Here is a 6,099-nt window from a genome sequence, read left to right on the forward strand (position 1 = left end):
CTCTCTGTCTGTTGCTGAGAAGATGATGGGAAAGGCTTGCTATTGCCAAACCTGTTTCTCCCACCATTATTGTTATTGAAACCTTGTTGAGGTCTCTGTTGATCCTTCCATGAAAGATTTGGATGATTCCTCCATGAAGGGTTGTAGGTGTTTCCATAGGGTTCTCCCATGTAATTCACCTCTTCCATTGAAGGGTTCTCAGGATCATAAGCTTCTTCCTCAGATGAAGCTTCCTTAGTACTACTTGGTGCATTTTGCATTCCAGACAGACTTTGAGAAATCATATTGACTTGTTGGGTCAATATTTTATTCTGAGCCAAAATGGCATTCAGAGTGTCAATCTCAAGAACTCCTTTCTTCTGACTAGTCCCATTGTTCACAGGATTTCTTTCAGAAGTGTACATGAATTGGTTATTTGCAACCATTTCAATCAGTTCTTGAGCTTCAGTAGGCGTCTTCTTCAGATGAAGAGATCCTCCAGAAGAGCTATCCAAAGACATCTTGGACAGTTCAGAGAGACCATCATAGAAAATACCTATGATGCTCCATTCAGAAAGCATATCAGTGGGACACTTTCTGATCAATTGTTTGTATCTTTCCCAAGCTTCATAGAGGGATTCTCCTTCCTTCTGTCTGAAGGTTTGGACTTCCACTCTAAGCTTACTCAATTTTTGAGGTGGAAAGAACTTTGCCAAGAAGGCATTGACTAGCTTTTCCCAAGAGTCCAGGCTTTCTTTAGGTTGAGAATCCAACCATGTTCTAGCTCTGTCTCTTACAGCAAAAGGGAATAGCATCAGTCTGTAGACCTCAGGGTCAACCCCATTAGTCTTGACTGTGTCACAGATTTGCAAGAACTCAGCTAAAAACTGATGAGGATCTTCCATTGGAAGTCCATGGAACTTGCAATTCTGTTGCATTAGAGAAACTAATTGAGGCTTAAGCTCAAAGTTGTTTGCTCCAATGGCAGGGATAGAGATGCTTCTCCCATAGAAGTCGGGAGTAGGTGCAGTAAAGTCACCCAGCACCTTCCTTGCATTGTTGGCATTGTTGTTGTTTTCGGCTGCCATGTGTTCTTCTTCCTTGAAGAATTCGGTCAGGTGCTCTAAAGAGAGTTGTGCTTTGGCTTCTCTTAGCTTTCTCTTCAAAGTCCTTTCAGGTTCAGGATCAGCCTCAACAAGAATGCCTTTGTCCTTGCTCCTGCTCATAAGATAGAGAAGAGAACAAGAAAATGTGGAATCCTCTATGTCACAGTATAGAGATTCCTTTAGGTGTCAGAGGAAAAGAAGAGTAGAAGACAGGAGTAGGAAAATTCGAACTTATCAGAGAAAATGGAGTTCGAATTTTGCATTAAAGGATAGTGTTAGTCCATAAATAGAAGGATGTGAGAAGGAGGGAAGTGATTTTCGAAAATTAAGTGGGAAATTTGAAAACATTTTTGAAAAACATCACTTAATTTTCGAAAATGAAAATGGAAGAGAAATCAAGTGATTTTTGAAAAAGATTTTGAAATTAGAAATCAAAAAGATTTGATTGAAAGCTTATTTGAAAAAGATATGATTAAAAAGATATGATTTGAAAACAATTTTAAAAGATATGATTTGAAAACATTTTAAAGAGATTTGATTTGAAAATTAAAAACTTGACTAACAAGAAAAGATATGATTCAATCATTAAACCTTTCTCAACAGAAAAGGCAACATACTTGAAATGTTGAATCAAATCATTAATTGATAGTAAGTATCTTTGAAAAAGGAAAGGAGTTAATTTTGAAAAGGATTTGATTGAAAATTGATTTGAAAAAGATTTGATTTTGAAAAGATTTTGAAAACTTAGAAAAAAATCTGATTTGAAAACAAAATCTTCCTCCCTTAGCCATCCTGGCGTTAAACGCCCAGAATGGTATACATTCTGGCGTTTAACGCCCAAAATGCTACCCTTTTGGGCGTTAAACGCCCAACCAGGTACCCTGGCTGGCGTTCAAACGCCAGTCTGTCCTTCTTCACTGGGTGTTTTGAACGCCCAGCTTTTTCTGTGCAATTCCTCTGCTGTATGTTCTGAATCTTCAATTCTCTGTATTATTGACTTGAAAAGACACAAATTAAAAATATTTTTGGATTTTTAATAATAAGGACAAACCAAAATGCAACAAGAATCAAATAACAATGCATGCAAGACACCAAACTTAGCAGTTTGTAAACTACTGACACTAACAAAATGAAAATGCATATGAGACACACAAAACAATCAAGTCAAATTGAATTCAAAGATCAGAGCAAGTAAATCATCAAGAAAATCTTGAAGATCACCAAGATACATGAATGCATGCAATTGACACCAAACTTATGATGAGACACTAGACTCAAACAAGAAATATTTTTGGATTTTATGATTTTGTAATTTTTTTTGTGTTTTTTTTTCGAAAAATAAATGGGAAAGGTATCAAAATTCTTAATGAGAATTCCAGGAATCAGTGCAATGTTAGTCTAAGACTCCGGTCCAGGAATTAGACATGGCTTTGCAGCCAGCCAAGCTTTCAAAGAAAGCTTCGGTCCAAAACACTAGACATGGCCAGAGGCCAGCCAAGCCTTAGCAAATCACTGCTCCAAAAGCAAGATTGATACAAAATCAACAAGCTCTTGTGGTGATGAGTTGAAACCTCGGTCCAATGAAATTAGACATGGCTTCTCAGCCAGCCAGATTTCAACAAATCATCATGAAACTCTAGAATTCATCTTCAAGAATTTCGAAAAAAAAAATAAATACCTAATCTAAGCAACAAGATGAACCGTCAGTTGTCCAGCCTAAACAATCCCGGGCAATAACACCAAAAACTTGATGTTGTTGCCGGATCTTGGCACTGATGTTACCAAAGCTTGCTCAAAACTTGAACAATCCCCGGCAACGGCGCCAAAAACTTGGTGCGCGAAATTGTGAACTATACTTTTTCACAACTCTCATAATCCCCGGTAATGGCTCCAAAAACGTGGTAGCTCAATACCCTGGCATTACACAACTTCGCACAACTAACCAGCAAGTGCACTGGGTCGTCCAAGTAATAAACCTTACGTGAGTAAGGGTCGATCCCACGGAGATTGTTAGTATTGAAGCAAGCTATGGTCATCTTGTAAATCTTAGTCAGGCAAACTCAAATGGTAATGATGATGAACGAAAATAACACAAAGGTAAAGATAGAGATACTTATGTAATTCATTGGTAGGAACTTCAGATAAGCGCATGAAGATGCCTTCCCTTCCGTCTCTCTGCTTTCCTACTGCCTTCATCCAATCCTTCCTACTCCTTTCCATGGCAAGCTTAAGCAAGGGTTTCACCGTTGTCAGTGGCTACCTCCCATCCTCTCAGTGAAAGCGATTGCATATGCTCTGTCACAGCATAGCGGAATTCATCTGTCGGTTCTCAATCAGGCCGGAATAGAATCCAGTGATTCTTTTGCGTCTGTCACTAACGCCCCGCCCTCAGGAGTTTGAAGCACGTCACAGTCATTCAGTCATTGAATCCTACTCAGAATACCACAGACAAGGTTAGACCTTCCGGATTCTCTTGAATGCCGCCATCAGTTCTCGCCTATACCACAAAGACTCTGATCTCACGGAATGGTTGGCTCGTTTGTCAGGCGAGCACTCGGTTGTCAGGCGATCAACCATGCATCGTGCAATCAGGAATCCAAGAGATATTCACTAGGGCCTTGATTGCTTGTAGAACAAGAGTGGTTGTCAGTCACTTTGTTCATGGGTGAGAATGATGATGAGTGTCAATCATCACCTTCATCAAGTTGAAGAACAAGTGATATCTTGGACAAAGAACAAGCGGAATTGAATGGAAGAACAATAGTAATTGCATTAATACTCGAGGTACAGCAGAGCTCCACACCTTAATCTATGGTGTGTAGAAACTCCACCGTTGAAAATACATAAGCATGAGGTCTAGGCATGGCCGAATGGCCAGCCTCCCAATGATCTAAGATAGCATACAAATGAAGATAGCTACCAAAGTCCTCTAATACAATAGTAAAAGGTCCTACTTATAATAACTAGTAGCCTAAGGTGTACAGAAATGAGTAAATGACATAAAAATCCTCTTCCGGGCCCACTTGGTGTGTGCTTGGGTTGAGCAATGAAGCAAATTTCGTGTAGAGACTCTTCTTGGAGTTAAACGCCAGCTTTAGTGCCAGTTTGGGCGTTTAACTCCCATTTGGGTGCCAGTTCCAGCGTTTAACGCTGGGATTTCTTGAGGTGACTTTGAACGCCGATTTGGGCCATCAAATCTTGGGCAAAGTATGGACTATCATATATTGCTGGAAAGCCCAGGATGTCTACTTTCCAACGCCGTTGAGAACGCCACTTCGAGTGCAGGGAGGTCAGAATCCAACAGCATCTGCAGTCCTTTTTGGTCTCTGAATCAGATTTTTGCTCAGGTCCCTCAATTTCAGCCAGAAAATACCTGAAATCACAGAAAAACACACAAACTCATAGTAAAGTCCAGAAAAGTGAATTTTAACTAAAAACTAATAAAAATATATTAAAAACTAACTAGATCATACCAAAAACATACTAAAAACAATGCCAAAAAGTATACAAATTATCCGCTCATCAGCTACCTCCCATCCTCTCAGTGAAAATGTTCAACGTGCTCTGTCACAGCACAGCTATTCAGCTGTTGGTTCTCGATCATGTCGGAATAGAATCAAGTGATTGTTTTGCGTCTGTCACTAACGCCCCACAATCGCGAGTTTGAAGCTCGTCACAGTCATTCAATCCTTGAATCCTACTCAGAATACCACAGAGAAGGTTTAGACCTTCCGGATTCTCTTGAATGCCGCCATCAATTCTAGCTTATACCACGAAGATTCCGATTAAGGGATCTAAGAGATAAACATTCAAGCCTTGTTTGCTTGTAGAACGGAAGTGGTTGTCAGGCACACGTTCATAAGTGAGAATGATGATGAGCGTCACATAATCATCATATTCATCATGTTCTTGGGTGCGAATGAATATCTTAGAACAAGAATAAGCTGAATTGAATAGAAGAACAATAGTAATTGCATTAATACTCGAGGTACAGCAGAGCTCCACACCTTAATCTATGGTGTGTAGAAACTCCACCGTTGAAAATACATAAGAACAAGGTGTAGGCATGGCCGAATGGCCAGCCTCCCAAAGAGGGTTCAATCATAAAATCATGATCAAAAGATTCAAGTGATAAAAAGACTCAAAATACAATAGCAAAAGGTCCTACTTATAGAGAACTAGTAGCTAGGGTTTACAGAAATGAGTAAATGACATAAAAATTCTCTTTCGGGCCCACTTGGTGTGTGCTTGGGCTGAGCATTGAAGCATTTTCGTGTAGATACTTCTCTTGGAGTTAAACGCCAGCTTTTGTGCCAGTTTGGGCGTTTAACTCCCATTCTTGTGCCAGTTCCGGTGTTTAACGCCGGGCAGTTTTGAGCTGATTTGGAACGCCAGTTTGGGCCATCAAATCTCGGGCAACGTATAGACTATTATACATTTCTGGAAAGCCCAGGATGTCTACTTTTTAACACAATTGAGAGCGCGCCAATTGGATTTCTGTAGCTCCAGATAATCCACTTCGAGTGCAGAGAGGTCAGAATCCAACAGCATCTGCAGTCCTTTTCAGCCTCTGAATCAGATTTTTGCTTAGGTCCCTCAATTTCAGCCAGAAAATACCTGAAATCATAGAAAAACACACAAACTCATAGTAAAGTCCAAAAAAGTGAATTTTAACTAAAAACTAACTAAAACATACTAAAAACATACTAAAAATAATGCCAAAAAGCGTTTAAATTATCCGCTCATCATCCGCAGGAGGCCACATCTCACCATTATAAATACACTGGAGCACCCAGGTATAACTCATATTCTGATCCTACTCAATACCTGCTTAATACTCTTGCTAACTTAAGCATCGGAGTCTCTTGTAGGTACCCCCACCCTCTGGGGACGAAGAATCTGCAGCACTTTCAGTTCCACAAGTCGGACACACCAGCTCCGGCCGCTACACACCTGCCGGACACGTCGGCTCTGACCGACACAGAAGATCTCGAATGAGATCGACCTACAGTTT

The 6,099-nt window shown here is 40.2% G+C and overlaps 1 non-coding gene across 1 annotated transcript; it reads left to right on the plus strand.

Annotated features, from left to right (window-relative positions):
* The first annotated feature begins 554 nt into the window (after positions 1–554).
* Positions 555–662, plus strand: LOC112764994 (small nucleolar RNA R71). The gene has a single exon (XR_003183432.1). It is a non-coding gene; the product is annotated as a small nucleolar RNA R71 (small nucleolar RNA).
* Positions 663–6,099: the final 5,437 nt, after the last annotated feature.

Source organism: Arachis hypogaea, chromosome 2 (assembly GCF_003086295.3).
Source record: "Arachis hypogaea cultivar Tifrunner chromosome 2, arahy.Tifrunner.gnm2.J5K5, whole genome shotgun sequence".
Taxonomy (NCBI): Eukaryota; Viridiplantae; Streptophyta; class Magnoliopsida; order Fabales; family Fabaceae; genus Arachis; species Arachis hypogaea.